The 23,254-nt window shown below is 44.9% G+C and overlaps 4 non-coding genes across 4 annotated transcripts; all 4 read left to right on the plus strand.

Annotated features, from left to right (window-relative positions):
• Nucleotides 1-2,097: 2,097 nt before the first annotated feature.
• Nucleotides 2,098-2,169, plus strand: trnaa-cgc (transfer RNA alanine (anticodon CGC)). Its single transcript has one exon. It is a non-coding gene; the product is annotated as a tRNA-Ala (tRNA).
• A 1,091-nt stretch (nucleotides 2,170-3,260) lies between these two features.
• trnak-uuu (transfer RNA lysine (anticodon UUU)) lies at nucleotides 3,261-3,333 on the plus strand. Its single transcript has one exon. It is a non-coding gene; the product is annotated as a tRNA-Lys (tRNA).
• A 2,427-nt stretch (nucleotides 3,334-5,760) lies between these two features.
• Nucleotides 5,761-5,832, plus strand: trnat-cgu (transfer RNA threonine (anticodon CGU)). The gene has a single exon. It is a non-coding gene; the product is annotated as a tRNA-Thr (tRNA).
• A 7,473-nt stretch (nucleotides 5,833-13,305) lies between these two features.
• On the plus strand, nucleotides 13,306-13,378 carry trnaf-gaa (transfer RNA phenylalanine (anticodon GAA)). Its single transcript has one exon. It is a non-coding gene; the product is annotated as a tRNA-Phe (tRNA).
• Nucleotides 13,379-23,254: the final 9,876 nt, after the last annotated feature.

A 23,254-nucleotide genomic window follows, 5' to 3' on the forward strand; every position in this document is an offset into this window, starting at 1 on the left:
TGAGTATAATGACAATAAACTTGAACTTGAACTTGACATAGTCTTGCAGGCAGTACATTATTTTATCGTTTACTCGTTTAAAAAAACACGGTCTTCTCGTTCCTAAGTCAGATTTTTAGTGCTTTCGAACGTTACTTCCAACCTGGACTGACAGCTCACCAGATCTGTTTGTGATCAGACCATGGAGTCAGGGGCTGTACCAAGCGCACGTTCCTTCCCAATGCTGAGGCGATCATTCAGAAGATGGGTGTGAAGAGAGACAAGCTTTGTCGACTAAAAAACAAGGCAGGATATGCACGGATACTAATCACTGGCGATAGTTATGTTCTCTTACTATTGAGACTCCTACATTGCAAGTTTTTTTGAAGACTTCGAAATAGGAACGGGTGGGGTTTGATAAAACGATCGTCGATTTACGAGACTGACGCCTTACCACTTGGCCACCGCACCTTCGAAAAAGCGTGGGAATAATGTTGTTCAAATTATTTTTTTTCTGAATCTGGTTTACATCGCCTGGAAGTAGCAACAACAATAAAAGGGATACTTAACAAGGCGATACACTGTAGCAGTGTGACTCCAACAGATGCTCCTGAAGAGGCTGGAGGTTTAAGCCAGCTCCTTAGAGCGCTCGGCCGTGTTACTCTCAACAGCGGCTCTTCAGCTCTTGTTGTTTGACCTAGTGGTTTTATGAGGCGTGGAAATGACCGCAACTTCGTTTTCTGAGATGCTTTCTCTCACGTGGTGAAATCTCGACCTCTTTGGCATCTCTGGCTATAGTTCTTCTGTAGAGCACCTCTGCTTATAGTGCCCTTGAAGTCATTTTATTTTTACAGGAAGACGCATTCCCTAACAATCTCTCCTGTTTTAGAAATGCTTCATAAGGCGTGTTTGATTCAACGGACAAACAGTATACTAATTGTACAATGCAGATCTATGCAGCATTCGTACTGGATTTGACTGGGATTCTGAAATACTTCTTGAAAAGGTATTCAGATTTGAGAACCTATAATAAAAACACAGACCTGAAACTCCCTAGCTTCCAATCCTTTACTCTTCCTTTACTCTCGTAGTTTTCAAAACGACCTCCGTTGTCGGGCGCAGTTAAAGTGGAACTGGCCTGACTGCACAGGAAAGTACGGAATGCTAAAATGTTTCTACGGCTCAAAATGTCCCTTTAGACCCTCGTCATGTCTCTGTGAGGAACGGGTAGGTAGAGAGGTTTAATAGATGCTCATGATGTTTCACACGGGGTGTTACCTGTTGTAGTGTTTCAAAAGATGTGTTAGCGGACCACAGATTATCTTGAAAAGATTTGGGTTTGCACTGGCTGGGATTAAAAAACTGACTCAATTATTTGGAAGGCGCCTGTACCACCAACGCACTCCCGAGAAGCACCTGCAAATTATCACAATCCTCTCTCTCACCTACAAAGTTATGGAGACACAGACATCCAATGAAAGCTCAAGGCTCCACTCAAGGCTTTATTCACTCAAGGCTCCACTCTTTTGTTGTGATGTCATTTTAATAAATATTAGCTTTGACAAGGTGTCATTTTTGCCTCTTAAAGTTAAAGTCGGCTCCTTTCTTCCAGGTATAGAAAGAACTAAAAGTAAATTATTCAGCTCTACCGCCTGTGTGCATTGACAAGACATCTCAAAAGGACATATTAAATAAGAACACGATCCTTCCTGTTACCATTCCTGTGGTTGGGGCGTTGTTTCACCCTTTTACGTTAAATCATCAGTACTGCTGTTTTTCTATGCATAGTTTAATCAAGAGCACTTAAAAGATGCAAATAGGTTTCAAATAAAATAGAATTGAAGGGCAGTCGAGTAAGGAGGTAGAAAAAAAAGCACTCCCCCGTCTGGGAATCAACCACCGTCGCCCATGTAACTGGATGCAAAAATAACAGATTAATTTGTGCCCAGCCTCTTGAAGCTTCGATGCGATTATTTTTCCTTCCTTATTTTTTCATTCCTATGAATTTACTCTGTAGTAGAAGAAACGCGAAAGTGGGAAACTGCAGGCATTCTTCGTGAGTGGTGTGATCAGTGAGCATTTGCACATTTCTAAGTCTGTTCCATAAACTTTTTCATCGGGGATGTAGCTCAGTGGTAGAGCGCATGCTTCGCATGTATGAGGTCCCGGGTTCAATCCCTGGCATCTCCAGGTGCTTTATATTACAGTACTCACATCGCAATCTTCTGTTGAGTGAGAACTCTTTGCTCGTGTTCAGAGAGAGCCAGGTTTACACAATTAAATGCAGGCACACTCGACGTGCTGCAGAGTTGCGCTGCTGTTTTAAATGTACCTCATTTAGTTCTGTTAAATCCTAAATTATTTGAACTAATTTAGTTAAGGAAAATGCAAAAGAGCATGACAAGTATTGATCGTATAAAATATCCATGGCACAACTCGAGAAAGTACTGAAGGACTACACATCGACTTTTGATGATTACAAGAGATTCAAGAAACACAACCGTCCGCACCTGGGTTTGGATCCTGAACGCTAGAGTTAAAAGAACATAAGCGACGTTTATGACCTATAAACTCTCTAAATTGTCTTTTAGTTTATGAAATAAAACAATTTCTTAATAATTACTTACTGATGATAGACGATTTATTAAATTTTAACAAAATCACAAATACAAACTTTTTCGGTTAAACTGTTATTCACATACTCTAACGTAAATAAACGTTAGTGTCTTCCGGTGTGTGAGCCAATTTCTCCCAAAAATATTCGTTAGTCTGTCGGGAGGCTGTGCAGGGTGTGAAGAAATAGAATTTCTAAAAGACAGGCTCCCTAAGCTTAACATCAAGGCAGAAAAAATGCTGTTTTCTCTACAGAAATGCTCTTTACATTTCAGCACTGTTGCAACTCCCTTTATAAAGGGTGTGCACACGTATACAACCAAGGCATTGAAAGATTTTTTTTTTAATTATTGTTCCAAAAAATGTTCCATTTGTTTTCTTTTTAATGTTGTTGATTAAAAGATTTTATTAAATGAGAAAAAAATCTGAATGTGAAAAAAGGTCCAAATGCTATTGAAAAAAATCAGTAATGTGAGGAAAGATGGATTGTGGGAGCCTCTTAACTACCCATGTCATGCTGTATTTCTCACTCATTCTACTGGGAGTGATGCCGTCGCTTCATGATAAAGTCTGTCAGTGGTCATTCCAGACGGGTCAGGTATGACTGCGCTTCGGAACAAGAGACACGTGACTTGCGAGGATCCCGACAGTGTCGACTTTCTTTCAGAGCCCGGATAGCTCAGTCGGTAGAGCATCAGACTTTTAATCTGAGGGCCCAGGGTTCAAGTCCCTGTTCGGGCGGATGTGCTGTTCTTAAATCTATTGTGAATGTCATTCTAAATAGTCTTTTATCTTTCACTGTTCTAGCTGTACTGTGGTTATTTTAAATGTCCATTACTTGTATTTACAGAAGTGTATTTAGTTTCATTTCACAAACCGAAAATGTTCAAGTAGATCTTGTCACTCTATTCCACGTAATCATCTAAATTAAATCACAGTAGAGTACAGAACACGCAGTGAGGAGCTCACACAGTGAGTACTCTTGAATACGACAAGAGGAAAGGCACACTGCAACTCTGCAGAACATCACGTCCGAGTTTACAGTGACAGCAGAGGTTGGAAGCGACGTAGTTTTTTAATACTCGCTCGCTGAAGATCTCTCAAGATACCTCGGTGGAGATTTAACGGGTGTCTAATAATCACGTTCAAAAAGATGACGATAAGTTTTTTTTTTAACTAGGTAGCCTTAATGGCAACACGGTGTGAGTAGATCTTAAAGCAGCTGCAGAGTACCCGTAATGGCAACACAGTGCTTTGAGTTCGGCTTTTCTTATTTCTTCTGCAGAACCAGTGGAATCGGAATATACTGATCCGCATAAGAAGCGCTTTCGGTTTCTGATCATTTTTATTGAGTGCTGCTCTTAGTACCACAGGCAAGATGGCTGGTGGTCTAAGGCGTTGCGTTCAGGTCGCAGTTAACCCTGGAGACGTTTGTTAAAATCTCACTTCTAATAAAGAGGTCTTTCTCGTTAGGGTAGAAACAATAGAAGCCTTAAGCGGGGAAGAAATCACAACATCTCGCATTTCACGTGTTTAATGTTAACTGTCTCAGTGGTTGCCTCGGTGATTGATGGCTCTTCTCCCTCGCAGGGGGACGGCAAACGTCTTCAGAGAGGGAGTCTCCCACGCACGGTTTTTCTTTATCAAGAGCTGAGACAACAGAAACAGACTTCCAACTGACATGAATTACTTCTTGAGCGTTTATGACTGTCTTTAAAAGCTGAGAGCAGGTGAAAAAGTCTTTGGAAATGAGGCAATGACTGCTGACAGTAAACAGAGCTGACGCTCAGCTGCAGACAAGCGCTCCTCGTTAGTACAGTGCTGTGTACCCCCGCTTGTTGCGCGGGAGACTGGGGTACATTTCTGTGACAGGGCGCTGGTTTAATTTTTTAACAACCTGACTTCACTTAAAAAAGTATGTACTGTGTACTACTTTTCGGACTAGATAGTGCGGTAGAATATGGAGATCATCTCCAGCTTTGAGCTCAACTGCAACAAGAAGTCATGCTAAATGTAGTATAGTGAGTAGACATCGCCAGACAACAGAACGAGAGAGTAGAAGGCAGGAATATATGGTGTAAGGGCGTGATCTGTGTAGTTAATAAAATAGTTAAAATAATATAAAAACGTCTCTTTATTAAGATACACAACATTGAAGGCGACGAGAGATGAGTGCTTGACGGACTCAAAGCGAGTGCAGTTCAGATTTTAGTTCTCTTGCTGTTAGAAACGAACTTCTGAATTTACGGACTTTTCGTTTAGCTTGCGCCATGGAAGATATGGTAGCCGCGCCGAGAAGCTTTGCTTATGCCCAGCTTTTTCCACCGCTTCTACTGAACCTCGGAGCCCCGGATTTGTATACGGAATACAAGATATGGATGGGGTCGTACAGATTTTTTTTAAATAGCCAGTGGATCTACAGAAGCTCAGGATGCCGTGAGACGTGCTACATTACTGCACTGTATCGGGGCTCCCGTGCAGCGGATTTTCGCCAACCTCCCTGGAGAAAAAGACTGTAGCTGCCTTAGGCGCTTCCTTTACACCGCGGAGAAATGTGATTTTGGAACGGCATAAATTTAGGCAGAGAACTTAGTCTCAGGACGAATCTGTTGATGCTTTTGTGACTGCACTAAGAGAACTGGCTAAATCTTGTGACTTTGGAGTATTGGAAACTGACATGTTAAGAGATCAACTTGTGGAAAAATGTGCACATAAGATACTATAAATTGCTGCAGGAGGAAGGGCTGACACTAGAAAGAGCTCTTACAGTCGCTAGAATTCATGAAGCAGCTCAAGCAGAATCAAGAATGCTTTCTGACCACAGTGACAAAGTGACACTAAACGGGGCGCTCGCTCAAACATTACAAACAAAAGCCGAACAGCAGGACACAGTCATGCTAGAGAAATAGAAGAACAGGGGACGGCTGACATTACATGTTACAGGTGCGGACTAACAATGCACAAAGCAGATGAATGCGGAGCGTGAACAGCAAAATGTCTTCACTGCAAGAAAACAGGACATTGTGCACATGTCTGCAGAACATCACGTCCGAGTTTAAGGACAAGTATCCCTTTTATTGTTGTTGCTGCCTCCGGTTTACATTTGGCGATGTAAACCAGATTCAGAAAAAAATAATTTGAACAACCTTATTCCCATGCTTACACGAAGGCGCGGTGGCCAAGTGGTAAGGCGTCGGTCTCGTAAACCGAAGAGTGTGGGTTCAATCCCCACCTGTGCCAGTTTCATTTGTCACCGCTTTCCTTTAGTTTCAAAGTCTTAAAAAAACTCGCAATGTAGGGATCTCAATAGTAAGAGAACATAACTGTCGCCAGTGATTAGTATTCTTGCATATCCTGCCTTGTTTTTTAGTCGACAAAGCTTGTTTCTCTTCACACCCATCTTCCGAATGATCGCCTCAGCATTGGGAAGAAACGTGCGCTTGGTACAGCCCCCAACTCCATGGTCTGATCACAAACAGATCGGGTGAGCTGTCAGTCCAGGTTGGAAGTAACGTTCGAAAGCACTAAAAATCTGACTTAGGAACGAGAAGACCGTGTTTTTTTAAACAAGTAAACGATAAAATAATATACTGCCTGCAAGACTATGTCAAGTTCAAGTTCAAGTTTAAAGTTCAAGTTTATTGTCATTATACTCATACACAGGTATATGGTATAACGAAATGCTATTTAGCTAGCTCTCGGACATAAGTAGTACAAAGAAAAAAACACAACAACAATACAATTGTTTAACAAAAGAAAGACAGAGACAACAGCCAATGTGCAAAAAACAACAGGCAGCGTGCAAAACAACAAAAAGGTAACAGGTTATGTGCAAAAACACGCATCAAAAGAATGAAATAAAGGGATAGAAATGATGGGGAGTGAGCTTTTGACATGTATGGTAGAGGTAGATTTTCAATGTGTGTTTGGGTTTTTGGTAAGAAAGAAGGCACTGTGAGGTTCAGATCATAGGTGAGAGGTGAGGAGTGAGCGAGAGAGGCTGGGAGTTTAATAGTTTGATAGTGCGGGGGTAAAAACTGTTTCTGAGTCTGGTAGTCGGGACCCGAATGCTCCGGTACCGTTTTCCATGTCATACTAAACGTCACAAATTGTTAGTCCAGTCGTATCAATCGTCCTAAAATTACGGAAAATCGGATGCAACTGGTGCAGTCAGCACCTATTTCTTCAGGATAGTCGAGCGGTCTAAAACAGCAAATTCACAACTTCGTGTCTTTTAAGCTTTGTGTTTCACTCTCCAAATAGAGGCACGGGTTCAAATCCCACTCCCGACAATCAGGCGTTTTACCCTGTCTTTTTTACCTGCCTTTACACTGTTTCAGTCTTGTTGTGCTCGCTGACAATCACAGTACGAGGAAAACGGAGAAACTGCTTAGCAAAAACATAACGGACAGAAAAAAGCTTTGTAAACACGTGAATGTGATTAGCAGCAGTAAGGTATGCATCCAAATGTTTAAGGCTGATTTATAACAGCAGCAGAAGAAAGGTGCAGCCTTTGTGAGAATTCGCGGGTTTTTATGCTGCTTGGACTTCTTTCAAGCCTATGAAGTGACCCCCGTTTTATTTTCATTTTCAAACTTCAGAACCGAATAACGAAAAGATTTCATGTGTGACAGCATTCTGTTGAAAATACCGTTTCCACGATGTATTCAGCGACGGGAATTAAATACTTTAGTGCTGGCTCAAATGCGAGGAATTTCAGAAAAACCTGGAAAAGCAACGCTTGCAGTAAACGACAAATTTAAAGCGTGTAGTCAGCATGAACAGAACGCCGCAATGCTCTGTAAAAACGATCTGAAGCCAAAATTACTCTTTTATCTCGGGCAATTCATTCATTCCGATAAAATGTTTCCGCAGAATAAATGAAATGCCGAACTCCAAACATGTTGTTGCCATTATTGTTACTCCTGCTGCTGTAGTTTTAAGCTTTAATCAATGTGGGGGACTGAACCCACAGTTCTGAGATTAAGAGATTTTTGCTTTATGGACTGCACCTATATAACTCTTGTGCTACAGCAGTAATGTTTCTGGGTGTGGATGAACATGACATAATAGACTGACAGCAGGAACACGTGGCCCACAGGCAGTGACAGTATCGCTATATTTGGCTGCAGTATATTGTGTTGAGAGCAGCAATAACTTTCCTGCAGAGATGGGAGTGCCTTTAATACAGCTCTTTCAATCGGACAGAGTAACAGGAACTGACCTAAAGTTTCGGCTGTGGATCCATCTCCACATAGGGGATGGAGACAGTAAAATAGCGATGAAGAAACAGAAAGATTTGTGCTCGCTGCAAAGTAGCAAAGAGGTGGTCAGACACATATAGCTTGGTGATAAGTTGCAGCGACAGTTTTATGTTATTTAGTACACGGATTTCTCTTCATGTTCCTTAAGATGTGTAATTTGTATGTTGGTTGTATGAGAACATGTTCTTCTAAAGTCCTGTCAATTGACAGTGGAGAGCTAGCTGGTGCACATCTCCAAGAAGACTCTCTTTAAGGCGATTACAAGTTTCTCAAACAAATCTGTGTCATATTTTTAAAATATTTTAGCTAATGAGCAACGAGAGTATAAATGAATTCTCCCACCCTCCATTCGAAGGTAAAACTCCATGTGCGAGTCTAAGTTTCCTTGAAGCTACTGATGTTCGTCATTATTGGACATTCCCGGTGATATTGACTAAGGAGCTCAATTTTTACTTGTTGTAGTTCAACATGTGCAATACATTCGTATCCCCTGCAAATATCGGCAAGGTCAGTGATATTCTCAACAATTTGTGCCATTGCAATTCGTGCAATTCGTGCCACACTTTTTCGAAATGTATTCTGACATGCCAGGATCAGAGGGTCATATTTAAAAAACTGGTGAATTAAAATTTCTTGTACTTCAGGATTTTGATAGTCTGTTACATTGTCTTCCAAACGTTGGTGTCAGAACTGTGAGACATTTTCATAATCGGGGGGAAGGCTGTAGCAATAAGCAGAAAGTGCAATCACCTTTTCCCAGTGTAAGTCCGTGTTGTGGTGAGTTTTTAAAATTGGTTTGCGATTTTCTGAAATAAATTCCATACAAAAATATAATTTGGACAGTCGCTATTTGGATATTCCCTTTCAGTGAAGATGTCTACAGTATTCCAGCCGGATTAGTACAGATTGAAGAGAGCCATCTACAGGCGAAAGGTGACATAACATCACAGCAGCACCATTTAAGGTGGAACGAAAAACACGCATAAGAAGCTGGCGAATAAGAAGCTACTGTAACTTCAGCCTCGTAGCAGACCCTGGGAGGCATGCTCAAAATAATCATCTTTCCCAGTACTTCAGAGTCATATATAGATCGCTTTACTGCAATTTTATTTGATTGATGGGAGATCTGAAGCCATCGAGCCTGTACTGCGCTTTCACATTGAAATTGGAGCCATTTCTCATGCTTTCTCTCAGTGTCCGGGCTGCAATTGCGTGTAAAGGAGACGACTTGAAAATGAAACGTGTAATCACCTTACAGAGGGTCTTCACGACGGGGTGCGTCAGCTAGTTCTCCATTATTGTCAGTTTACTGGACTTCTGAAGAAACCTATCTACAACGAAGATACAAACTGCACAGTTTAAGGCACATGAAGAGAAATCTGTTTGCCGATTGACTCAAAAAATGTCGATACAAATAATCTGCGAGGCTGATTTACTTATCTGACCACCTCCCTCCGTCCCCCTTTGCTGTTAGCACAATTCTTTCAGTTTCTTTTCTTGTATTTTCCTTGCTAATTTAGTGTTCCCCATGTATAGATGGATCCACAACCGAAACCGTTTTCACCCTGTGTCTCTGCACACCTTGCACAGCTCCAGTGGTGCAATTGGTCAGCACGCGGTACTTATACAACAGTGCACAGCAGAGTTATACCGAGGCTGTGAGTTTGTGCTTCACCTGGAGCAGTGTCTTTAGCTACTGAAAGCAACTGTCAAGTTTAGATACTATCAGGTATCTGATGGAGATAAATCAACATCAAATGAAGAAGTAAAGGTTTACTTCGAGTCACAATCAAATAAGGCTCCACAGCTGAAACATTGTGTTTCCTTTTCTTTTCAGCATGGAATAAACCTTGACTTTTTCCTTTGAAGCCCATGCATGCTGACCCAGCTCCCTACTTAAATTACCATCAGCTGTGTACCTCCAGCTGACCTGTACAGAAATATATGAGAGAGGTCTACTGAGACGAGAGGAGCACTGAAGACTTGAAAACGTTCTCGCATTAGACTCTGTGTTTTTGTTGTTCCCCAGATTTGTTTTTAATGTTCTTTTTCTTTTAAAGTTGTTGCGTTTGGTTGTTTTTTTATAGTTGCTAGATTACTACAGGGATTTACCTAGGTTCCCGGGAGACTTCTTGTTTTGTGTTTGTTGTTTTTTCGAGTTACAACTATTTTTTTTTCTGTTGATAGGATGCCACGCATTACTGTGGGACTAGTTAACTTTAGTTCATACATTGTACCTGAAATTACCACATAAACTACTACTCTGTTTTCCTTTTTTTTTAAAAAAAGGCAAAACTAATGTTTGTTTCTCCTTGCTGCTGATTGGTAGCTACAACGGGTCAGTTGCAACAAACTGGCTGCTGAAATTTGTCAGCAGCTCTGTAGCAAACCTGTTCTCAATTGCAACAAACCTAAAATAACAGCTGCTGCCCATTAGACATTACTAAAGTAGGAGACTAAGCAGACTAAGCAGAACAATAGATTTAATTGGAACTGTCCTGAATGTAGTGGAAATAATATTGTCATTAAGTAACAATTGCTTTCCAGACACTACAATTATTCACAAGGAATTTTATCAATACATATTTTATTAATAAAAGTGTAATATCTTAATACTGAAGTTTAATGTTATCTGTATTAGTAGCTGAATAACAGGTAATGCATGCACAGATTTTATTATACTATTGTAAGAAAACCGGCACAGGGACGCCAAATATGTAATGTTGCCATAGCCAAAATGTAATGTAGTGGCTCTCTGAAGGCACCAGTTCTGTAGGGTTTGGGCATTTACTGAGACAATTATTAATTGTAGCAGTAAATCACAAAGTTGATTCTTTTGATGGCTTTAGAGTCCAACCATGCGACATAACTCAACCAACACACACACACAGGTACTAATACACGAGGATACATTTATTAATACATAGAATATGCATGTAAAACTAACAGATCTTATCGAGAGGGTTATCAGAATACAAAAGGTATATTCGGTCAGTTACAAAAAGTTACACATATCAAGAGGACATACGTTCAGTATATCATTCATTAAGACCGTTTCGTAAAGTGAACTTGGTTACAACTTCTACATTAGATACTCAAAACAAGTACATAACTTTTAGGAATTCAATTGATATCAACTGGTTGGGATAACAATTGAATTCTCGAGCTGTAATGCAGTGAAGTTGAATACTCATCCAATTTCTGGGGATTCAGATCTCCTGCGGCACAAAGAAACAGTTGCAGGCTGTTGCTGTCCAATCTGCGCTCTCTGGCTCGGTGCCAGGCTGTGCTGTGCGGCTTGCGACGGTGCGCTGCTGTTGCTCACTGACCGGCTAGTTAGTGTTGGCTTTAACTAGCACAGTTTGTGCACAGGAGAAAAGATGACTGTGGGTCCCAGCAAGTCAGGAAGAGGACCGGTTCGTTCCTGATGAAGAGCTAGTTCTGAATAGTGATTCAGCTGTCCACAGTTCTGACCTGTTCACGAGGCCTGCTGCTGGTTACTCTCTGGCAACCTCCACTCCAGACTCTTAGAACAAAGGAAAATTCTTGTACTCGGACACACTGGCCATTCCGTGGTTGTCCGGGCTGAGTCTCAGGATGGTCAGGAGGTGCGCTGCGAGAATGTACTGCCCTTGGGAGCCTTCTGCTCCTGGGCCGTCCTGCCCTGGAATTCTCCTTTGAATTCCCTTTAGAATTCTCCTCAGAATCTTACTGAATCTGAATCTCACAGGCTCTCTGTGTTGCCTGTTTTTACCTGGAGGAACTTCAGCTCATTGATAGGCTGAAAGTTCCATGGGCATCAGAGTCCCACGTGGGTTACTCGGCCCTACCAGTCCCTGATTGGTTGATCAAGGTGAGATATGAGTCACTTACACCTGACACTTAGTAATGCAGTCCAGATGTTCAACTGGCACTCCCTAGACAGATAGGCGCCAATGGATGACCATTGATCATGATAGCCAGGCTTAGCTAAGTGCATCCCCCTTTGGGAGCTGTCTTTTATCAAAGGAACCCTAAATCAGCCTGCATGGTTTCTCTGTGGCTGCACCACAGAGATGAACAGAGAAATGAGGCCTAATTTGGGAAAGCTCAGAAACACTTAATTCTGCCTTATTAATAAGCCTCGCCGCTACATCTTAAACTGACCATTTGGCCAGGACCTCGTAAACTGGCCAAATACCATGAACCCCCCTCTTTACCATCAGACCGAGTGACGTCAGAAACGGAGAAGAAGATACTATATAACCCAAAAGTTTGTACCGGTACGGGGAACAATACTTCGGTTTTGTTGTTTCTTGCGGGAAACAAGACTTAGGCTTTATTGTTCCTTGCATGCAATAAACTTATCTGTTTTACTTCATCTCGGGATCAAGAACCTTATTCTTTCTGTTACAACACCACTATACTAATGAGGAAGACATCGCACTCTCCGACCCCCAGCATCGTGTCCCGACCCACCGTGCTGGAAGGCGACACTTGCTGTGATTCCTTTGCGGAGCAGAAATGACATCCGAGGAGCCGTGAGATCATTTCAGCATTTCGCAGCAATTCAGCATTTTGAAAACACAAACGACCAACTCGGAATGACTTGCTTTTGAAGCTTGTCAAAGCGTTCTTTGTGCACGACGACTGCGCCGCCTAGCAGATACAAATGGGTTGTACAACTTTGAACTAGCAAATGGAAGAGGGCTAAGCCCCCTCTCTTTTAGCCCAGGTTCGATCTGTCTCCCAGAATCACCAGGGCGCACGCACACACACACACCTGTGTCGTTGAAGTGCTCTGCTTCATTTCTAAGGGCAACTCAACATTCACTCCTACCCCGAGTGCAGAAAAGACAGCGTCCGCAGCAACAACAGCTCAGGTCTCTGCACAGGAGCTAAGCTGCCCTCATCTCCTCTGCTCTGCGGCTCCTGCGGAGTGGAGTCCTGCCTGGAGCCGTGTTTGCAGGCGGCGGCTCCCCGCACCCTGTCTGTGCGTCGTGTCCAAGAGCTCCTGGGAGGAAGAGAGAGCCCTCCCACTCGGGGGCTTTTCCACGGTCTGTGTGAGGAGGGGCGGGTGTGTCCAGTAGCTTATCGAGCGGAAGCCTGGGGCGGCGGAGAGCTGTGATCGTGCAGACCTTGAGGTGTCATCTCTTTGTCTGCTTTCCCGCCCCCCCCTCCGCCCAAGCTCTGCTCCAAAGTAGCCCGGCAACCCCTCACACCTGCACGTGTCACAACCTAAGGTGTGGTCATGAGACAACCATGGGGTGTCGTTCTGTTCTTGCTAATTGTTTCCTGCCCGTCGCAGGCAGGAGTCCATGCGAGGAAGATGCGCTGGACAGAGCTCAGAGGGCACAGCTGGGTGGCTTTCCTTCTGAGTGACTTTCCTGCAACACTCTCCCGCTCCTCTTGGTGCGCTCATGCCGCAACACAGGAAGGCTGGAGCAGGTAGGTGTGTGCTTTCCACACTGCTGAAATAGCTCAGCTGGGAGTGCGTTAGACTGAAGATCTAAAGGTCCCTGGTTCGATCCCGGGTTTCAGCGTTTTGTTTCATTGAGCCCTCTGTTCCTCTCTGCAGCGCCCCCTTCCTAAAGTGACGCTTCCCTTTCTCAGCCTGAAACGCAAGCGAGACACAAGCAGCAGTACCTGCAGGTTTCCGTAGTGTAGCGGCTGTCACGTCAGCTTAACACCTGAAAAGTCCCCGGTTCGAGCCTGGGCGGAAACAGCCTCGTTTTGCACGCTCCTGTACTTCACAGAGGTCTTGAGCGACCGGTCATTTGTTCCCAATGTATTTCCGGTGCCTTCATGCACTCTTGTACCAAACGCACGTTCCTTCTGTACGCGGAGCCGATCATTTGCAATTGCACTGTGCCGACAGACCAGGACGAGCTCTGTTGGCTCAAAAGCAGCGCAGGACCTGCAAGAACAACAGAAAGATTAGCATCCAGCGGGGGCCTCTTAGTGAGCCCAAGATCTCATCAAGAATCGGCTCCAGCAACAGGGCTGGGCGCATTGTTCCATTCTCCGACCACTCTCGGTGTAAACAAGTCCCTCCTGGTCTCTGCTTGAAATGCATTTTCATGCGTTTGCTTTGGTGTAACTGGCTTCCCCTGCATGGTCGAATGTGAAGAAGATCCTTAGTAAGTCATTGAAGAAAACCGAGAAGAGGTCGGAGTGGCTTCTGTCGTTCATCAATGATCCAGTCAGGCAGTACTCCTCTGTAAAGCGCCGTTCGTTTACATCGATTGGCTTTTTTTTGCCTTCATTCGTGCAAGTAGTAAAAGCAGACACCCCTTTAGGGAGCCTGTCAGCACCCGGAGTTTTCCCCTTCTGTAAGCTCTCCATAGCCTCTCAGCTCTTCTACTGTCCAATCCCCCTCAAGTACTTCCCTATCTTCTTCACTCAAAACGTTTTCTAGCTTTGAGGTAAAAAAATGAATTTCTTCATCCTTTACCTCTGTAGAGCTGTACAGTCTTGAGTAGAAGTGTCACGCCCTCTGCAGCCAGAGGGCGGTCCTTCTCTGTCCTGTCCCTAGTTTCTGGTCTGCTGTCCTTCCTGTTCCTCTCTTTCCCTTGGGCTAAATATTTCAGGGTCTTGCACTCTGTCCTCGCTCAGCACTGACGTTCGGATGTCCTGAGACCCGCCTAGCACCAGGGCGCCCCACGTCCGCTCCCTGAGGGCACAGGTTTCTATACGGCATTCCTGAACTCTTTGCACTAATGAGCCCGGGCCTTTTTCCCGTCTCGCCGCTACGCATATGGGTCTTTTTCCGCCCTCCTGCTCCCCACGGTTAGTCCCCTTGGACGTCCGTGACAAGAAGGCCTCGATGCAGGAGAGGATAGCACTCAGCTCTGTACTCTCTCTTCCCTCCTCATCAACTACACTTTCCATGACAGACTTGGAGCCTACCACTTTCCTGAAAAAGAAGAGAGTACACTTCTCATTTTCTTCCAAGAACTGCACTCTTCTTAACAGCACTCCTCGACTACTTTCTTCCGCTATGCTCCGGACATCCTTTTTTAAAAGGGTGATATCCTCGAGCACATCGAAGCCACTGTCTAGTGTAGAGACGCTGCAGCTGCCTCTGTTTCCTGGCTAGCACTCTTCTCCGTCTGGCAGCAGCCTTCCTTCCCTCAGCCATGAAAAAGGCCTTTGTCCTCACCTTCACCTCCTCCCACCACTCTCCTACTGACCCGTACAGACACTGCAAGGACAGCCACTGTGATAGTCTCTCCTTGTAGCGGGATACTACCCCCTCGTTCTCTAGCAGCTTTGTTTTGAGTTTCCAGAGGCCTGGGCCAAAGACAGTCCCACCCTGGAGTTCCACTCTACACCCTAAAGCCTGATGATCTGAGAAGAAGACAGCCTGAAGAGTGACCCCAACAACTTTCACTCTCTCTGAGACAAAGCAATAGTCAATTCTGATTCCTCCCTGACCATGTACATCCTGCTGTTGTGGGATATATACATCTATATGTGTCTGAGAGTTTAAAGTCTTGAACTAAGTTTTGCAGGGCCAGTGAGCTGGAATCCAATTTTATCGGAGAGCTAGACTGCCTGTCTGTGTGCTCTAAGATACAATTAAAATCCCCTCCCACTATCACGTCTGTGCTACATAACAATAGGGGAGAGAGTGCTTTGAGTAGCTCCACCCTTCCTCCCACGTCAGTAGGACAATACACATTGATTAGCCGCAGGTTAACGGTCCCCCATTCCACATCCACACACAGCAACCTGCCATCTATGACCCTCTGAATACTTTTCAATTTAATGCCAATCCTTTGAAAAGAATGGCCACGCCAGAGGTTCTGTTGTTGTTGTCCCCTGACCAAACAGAAGGCCCTTTATCCCACCTATCTTCAAAGCTTTTATACCTCTCTTGATAGGCTAAAGCACACTCCTGCAACATCAACACATCTCCCTCTCTCTGCTGGAGGTAATCAAAGACAGACTGGCATTTAACTCTGTCATTGATACCTCTGGTGTTAAGAGAAATTATGTTTAGAGCCATATTACATAAGAAAGTAGAACCAGTCTTTACAAAACACATTTCTCTTCTGTCTCACCTGTTACCTTCTTCTTTTTCTTTTTCTTCTTACCAATTTCCTGCCAGCCATCCTCTGAATGAGCCTTCATCAGGGTGGCAGCAGTAAAAGCGTTCACGGAGTCCATTTCAAGGAAGGGGGTAGAGGGAGGGGTGGAGGAGTTCCAGCTGTCCCCATCACCATGCTCTCCTTCCTCCTCGCTCGGGGAGAAAACAGAGTCATTTTTCCTTTTCCTCAAGTCCAGCTCCTGGGAGCACTGAGGGGAAAGGGGTGCAGCCGATGCACCAGTCTCCTCTTCCCCCTCACCCACCAGCTGCTGCAGATCCTCCGTGATGGACTGGATGGAGGAGAGGAGGACATCTGTAGCCCTTGCAGAGTCTGAGAAAAGCAGCTCCGCTGAATCCTGGGTATCCTCGCTGGACCCGCTCCACCGGAGGGCCCCACACTGGCCCTTGTTCTGAGGAGCAGGAGTGGGGGAGGGGTCCTCGCTGTTCTCGGGGGTTTTCAAACCCTTGTGCTTGTCTGGAGCAGTCTGCGGTTGTGGGGGCGTAGTGGATTTCTCTTCCACCGGCCCTGGAGCCGGACTGATCCTGGCTGGAGGCTGAGAGTCTTTGTCCAACAAGGGTTCTTTGTTTGACTTGTTGTTTGCTTTGGATTGTCGGGCCGGTTTGGCTGAAACAAGCACTGCCTCATCCTTTCTCATTTTGAGTTTATTGGCGTAGGCGTGAGGGCAGTTCTTAAAAACGTGTCCTTTCGAGCCACATAAATTGCACTTTGGCAGCATTGAACAGTCAGAGGCTAAATGTCCCTGTTTGCCACAGGTCTTGCACCATTTATCAATGCACGATGATGCCAGGTGTCCCTACAGCACCGACACACCTTTGGTTGTCCCACATAAAAAACATAGCCATTGCAGGCGCCCAGCCGGATTGTAGAGGGCAGGTGCCTTAAGCCTCCATTTACATTGTCCGGTAGCAAGCGAACCTTGAATTTCCTTGCTCCTGTTTTTATACCGTCAACATCTCTAACCTCAGTTCCATGGTGGACGGTGCAGTACTGGTTAAGCCAGGTGTGAATGTCCTCCGTCTTTGCCAGATCCGAGAACATAACAACATGCACCGTTTTCCTCTCTCTCTGTGTCAGAGGCTGCAAGTTGATCTTCTCAGGGGCAGGAACTTTCCCTCTTTTTGCCTCAAACACATCCACACATTGTTCAAACAGAGAATAGATAGCAAAAACAACCTCAAATGCTTTCTGACCTGGGAAAGCGAAGATGAAATCCAAGTGCCAAGGTTCAAAGCCAAGTTCCTTCTGCAACACTTTTCTGCTGAATTGCATGCGATCCATGAAGAGGTCATCCAAAAGCTCAAAACGCACAACATTCTTGCGGGATCCAAAAGTTGTCATTTCGTAAACTGCAAAACAAACACTGCTTCCACAAAACAAGAAAACAATCCAACTACTCCACCTACAGGATGATCAAGGTATCACCCCTGCCAGGTAAGTATAAGTTGTATAAGGCCCTGCAAGCTGCCCGCACCCACAGCACAAAGCGCGCAGCCTAGGCCAGCTCCTCACCCCGCACGCCACTGTCTCCTGCTGGGCCCACTCTTTCGCACACTCACACGCCACACTAACACTCAAAAGGGTGGGCAAAACGAGAAAACGAGCGCGCCGTTTCCTACACATCTGCAGTCGCCAATGCGCATTCGCAGCATGTCCCGGGATGCAATTCGGCCTCATTTGCATAACACCAGACCGGCAGATCGCTACGCAAGCTCGCGTCGTGCGCCTGCCACAAACCGAACAAACACCGGAGCCTTTTCAGCAATTTCCAAAAAACGGGCCTGCTCGCCTGCCCACAAGGCTCCGTCTCTTACCCGCTCTCCAGAGCCTGCTGCCTTCTGTGCTGTTCTCTCGGCACCGCTGCAGCGCACACAACTCCTGCAGCGCGGGGAGAAAGTTTCCACGCTCCGCCGCAGGGAAGGCTCGCTCCGTGCGCACACGTCCTTTCAATGCCAGTTCAACAAGTGCTCCGCATTAGCAGCGGCGGGGCTCTGGCGTGTCGCACCTCACCTCACCTCGACATACGACATACGACACTTCTTTACGCAGAGAGTGGCGGGAGTGGGATGTCAGGGCCATATGACACTGCTTTACACAGAGAGTGGCGGGTTGGGATGTCAGGGCCATATGACACAGTTTTACACAGAGAGTGGAGGGGTGGGTGTCAGGGCTATACGACAGTGCTTTACGCAGGGAGTGGCAGGGGTAGGATGTCAGGGCCTGACGATACTGCTTTACGCAGATAGTGGCGGGGGTGGGATGTCAGGGCCAAACGACATTGCTTTACACAGCGAGTGGTGGGTGTGGGATGTCAGGGCCTGAAGGTACTGCTTTACGCAGATAGTGGCGGGGGTGGGATGTCAGGGCTTGACGACACTACTTTATGCAGAGTGTGGAGGGGTGGGTGTCAGGGCCATACGACACTTCTTTACGTAGAGAGTGGCGGGGGTGTGATGTCTGGGCCTGACGATACTTCTTTACGCAGAGAGTGGCGGGGGTAGGATGGCAGGGCCTGAAGATACTGCTTTTCGCAGAGAGCGGTGGATGTGGGATTTCATGGCCATAAGACACTGCTTTATGCAGAGAGTTGAGGGACTGATGTCAGGGCCATATGACAGTGCTCCACTCAGGCCTCTGCTTGAATTTGTACTCCTCCTCTCTCTCCCTACCTCTACCTCTCCCTCTCCCTACCTCTCTCCCTACCTCTCCCTTTTCCCCTCCCTACCTCTCTCCCTACCTCTACCTCTCCCTCTCTGTGGGCCAACAGGCGGTGCTCACCCTGCCGTCTGTGTGGGTCCTATTGCCCCAGTATAGTGATGGGGGACACGATCTGGCCCACCAGCGACGAGCAGGTTACCAGATCTAGACAAAGTGGGCAACTCTTAGCAGTATGAGCTTAGTCACACATTGCAGCGATTAAGAAAACAAAACAAACATATTATGTCCGTTACTAACGACTTTTTTTTCCTACATTGAAAGTCTCTTTCCCGGGTGATTTTCTAGCGCAACTGGGGCTCTTCATTTCTCCTCGGTGTCTCATTGCGGGCTGATTTGAAACAGACCACAGAACCTGTCGCTGCAGTGCTCTCGGTTAGGGGCTCTCATCCTGCATCACCAATCTTCCACAGGAGGGACGGAGCTGGATTTCTGTCTGGAAAATAAACTCCAGAGTGAGAGACAGAGAGCAGAGAGGGGTAGGGAGAGGTAGAGAGAGGTAGAGTGGTAGAGAGGTAGAGAGAGGGAGAGGTAGAGGTAGGGAGAGAGAGGGAGGAGGAGAAGGAGAAGGAGAATTCAAGAAGGAGAAAATCCACAACACAACACAGGCGTCGGCATGCGTGGGCTACAAAAGGAACAAGTAAAATGTTTCTTCCGGGCTGAAAAGAGAAGGAAAGAAAACACACCGTTGCGGCGCTACGACACGAAGACGCCGAGCCAGTTGAGCACAGCAAACCCAACCTGTTCTCACAAGTTGCTTGCGCTTCAGGCGAAATTAAAGCTGCTGAGATAAATCAGGAAAGCGGTAACTATTAGGACTGCTCACTGTTCCTCAGGCTGGGACAGGAGAGCACACACTGTATTATTATTATTGAGAGACAGGCTCGCTGTCTGTTCCTCAGGCTAGTACAGGAGATCATAATCTGCTTTATTATGATTGAGAGACAGGCTCACTCCTGTCTGTTCCTCAGGCTGGGACAGGAAGTCACACATTGTATTATTATTATTGAGAGACAGGCTCACAGTCTGTTCCTCAGGCTGGGACAGGAGATCACACAGTTTATTCATATTATTGTTAAGAGACATGCTCACTGTCTTTTCCTCTGGCTGGGGCAGGACATGACACACTGTATTATTATTATTGAGAGACAGGCTCACTGTCTGTTCCTCAGGCTGGGGCAGAGGATCACACACTGTATTATTATTATTTAGAGACAGGCTCACTGTTCCTCAGAGCTGGACAGGAGATCCCACACTGAATTATTATTATAATTATAAAGAGACAGGCTCACTGTATGTTCCCCAGGCTGGGTCAGGAGCTCACACAGTATTATTATTATTGAGAGAAAGTCTCACTGTCTGTTCGTCAGGCTGGGACAGGAGATCACACACTGTATTATTATTATTATTATTATTATTATTATTATTATTATTATTATTATTGAGAGACAGGCTCTCTGTTTGTTCCTCAGACTGGAACAGAACATTCCACACTGGATTATTATTATTGAGAGACAGGATCACTGTCTGTTCCTCAGGCTAACACAGGAGATCACACTCTAGATTATTATTATTGAGAGACAGGTTTACTGTCTGTTCCTCAGGCTGGGACAGAGGATCACACACTGTATCATTATTATTTAGAGACAGGCTCACTGATCCTCAGAGCTGGACAGGAGATCCCACACTGAATTATTATTATAGAGAGACAGGCTCACTGTCTGTTCCCCAGGCTGGGAGAGGTGATAACACTGTATTATTATTGAGAGATAAACTCACTGTCTGTTCCTCAGGCTGGGACAGTAGATCACACTCTATTATTATTATGATTGAGAGTCTGGCTCACTGTTCCCCAGGCTGGGACAGGAGATCCCACACTGTATAATTGTTATTTAGAGACAGGCTCACTGTTTGTTCCTCAGACTGGGACAGGAGATCACTCACTGTATTATTATTATTATTGAGAGAGAGGCTCACTGTCTGTTCATCAGACTGGGACAGGAGATCCCACACTGAATTATTATTATTGAGAGACAAGCTTACTCTCTGTTCCTCAGGCTGAGACAGGACATCACATACTGTATTATTATTGATTGACAGGCTTATTGTTCCTCAGGCTGGGACAGGAGATCACACACTGTATTATATTACTAACAGATAGGCTGACTGTCTGTTCCTCAGACTGGGACAGGAGATCACACACTGTATTATTATTATAGTGAGACAGGCTCACTGTATGTTCCCCAGGCTGGGACAGGAGGTCATACATTATATTATTATTATAGAGAGACAGGCTCACTGTATGTTCCACAGGCTGGGACAGGAAATCACACTGTATTATTATTATTGAGAGACAGACTCACTGTTCCTCATGCTGGGACAGTAGATCACACTGTATTATTATTATTACTGAGAGTCTGGCTCACTGTTCCCCAGGCTGGGACAGGAGATCACACACTGTATTATTATTATTGAGAGACAGGCTTACTCTCTGTTCCACAGGCTGAGACAGGACATCACATATTGTATTATTATTATTGATTGACAGGCTCACTGTTCCTCAGGCTGGGACAGGAGATAACACACTGTATTATTATTATTTAGAGACGGGCTCACTGTCTGTTCCTCTGGCTGGGACAGGGGATCACACACAGTATTATTTTTATTGAGAGTCAGGCTCACTGTCTGTTCCTCAGACTGGGACAGGAGATCACACACTGTATTACTATTATTGACAGATAGGCTCACTGTGTCTTCGCTTGGGCTTCCTCAAGCTGGAGCAGGAGATCACACATGATATTCTTATTACTGAGAGACAGGCTCACTGTCTGTTCCTAAGAGTTGGACATGAGATCCCACACTGGATTATTATTATTGAGAGACAGGCTCAGTCTGTGTCTGTTCCTCAGGCTGGAGCAGGAGATCACATACTGTATTATTATTGATTGACAGGCACACTGTTCCTCAGGCTGGGACAGGAGATTGCACCCTGTATTATTATTATTGACAGATAGGCACACTGTGTCGTCGTTTGGGCTGGGACAGGAGATCACACACTGTATTATTATTACTGAGAGAGAGGCTCACTGTCTGTTCCTCATGCTGGGACAGGAGATCACACACTGTATTATTATTATTGACAGATAGCCTTACTGTCTGTTCCTCAGACTGGGACAGGAGATCACACACTGTATTACTATTATTGACAGATAGGCTCACTGTGTCTTCGCTTGGGCTTGAACAGGAGATCGCACCCTGTATTATTATTATTGACAGATAGGCACACTGTGTCGTCGTTTGGGCTGGGACAGGAGATCACACACTGTATTATTATTACTGAGAGAGAGGCTCACTGTCTGTTCCTCATGCTGGGACAGGAGATCACACACTGTATTATTATTATTGAGAGACAGGCTCACTGTCTGTTCCTCAGGCTGGGACAGGAGATCACATACTGTATTATTAGTATTTAGAGACAGGCTCACGGTCTTTTCCCCAGGTCTGTGTCTTCTAGGATATAATGCCAGCGAACTCTTGTTTTTATGTCCACTATAACTACGCTGGGCAAACGTTCTGAGGTCAAATTCTTCCAGCACAGGGGTACCTTTAAAGCGGAGACGACGGCACCAACATTTTTTGGTGCGCCTTCTCTTTAAAGCCCTGGCCAAATATAAAGACAATAAATAATTTCCTAAGATACGCGATTAAAAAATAAATAAATAAAAATTTGAATCTCCTGCGGAATACATTCCATAAGAATCAGCGGTTTTACAGTATATATCGCCTTTAAAGGTGGCTTCTCAAAACGCTTTATGGGATAAAAACAACCAGAACAGCAGCAACAACAATATTGTATTTCGTTGCACTTTGAAAACCAAGTAATAACTTAACTATACAGTACGTGCAAACGTTTCGTATGTTGCTGTCGTGAATGCCTGCGTACCCATAAGTATCTTATTTGCCTTGAGTCTGTCTACAGTATATCTGTCCCACTACCCCCCTCTCTCCCTCAATTCAATTCAATTCAAGGTGTTTTATTTGCATGACAGATGGGTACAAGCAGTGTTGGGTATGTATATTGTAACGCTTACTGCCGACAGGCACTGTGTAAGACCCGGCGTACCAGAGCAGCGCACCGAGGAAGCGTTTGCATTTATAACTTAGTTTTTAAAATTAGTCAAGCAATATGAACTCCCGGAGTGCTGGCTGTGATGAATTAAACCGGTCTCACAGGTATTCAAAGTAGGAAGTACAGTGTTAAGTGGTAGCTGGGCTATTCCCTCAATAGAATCGCTTTAAGGAAAAGCATTTTCAGAGAGCAATCACGCTGTGTTTATGTAGAAAAAGCGATTGGGTTTATGAGCAATCTAATTACCTATTCGCTTAAAACGCGATATAAAATAAAGTTTATTTAGAGATGAATGATCAGTGTCGCAGTTTAAATAATGGGAGTCAGGAAACTAACACACAGCGCCACCGGATTTAATAACGCAATAAAAACGCTATAAAATAATGTGACTAGGCACAGAAAAAGTTTACAGCACAGTACAATAAATGCTGACCATGACTTTAGAAGCATAAATTACCTTACAC

The sequence above is a fragment of the Lepisosteus oculatus genome, chromosome 14 (assembly GCF_040954835.1).
Source record: "Lepisosteus oculatus isolate fLepOcu1 chromosome 14, fLepOcu1.hap2, whole genome shotgun sequence".
Lineage (NCBI taxonomy): Eukaryota > Metazoa > Chordata > Actinopteri > Semionotiformes > Lepisosteidae > Lepisosteus > Lepisosteus oculatus.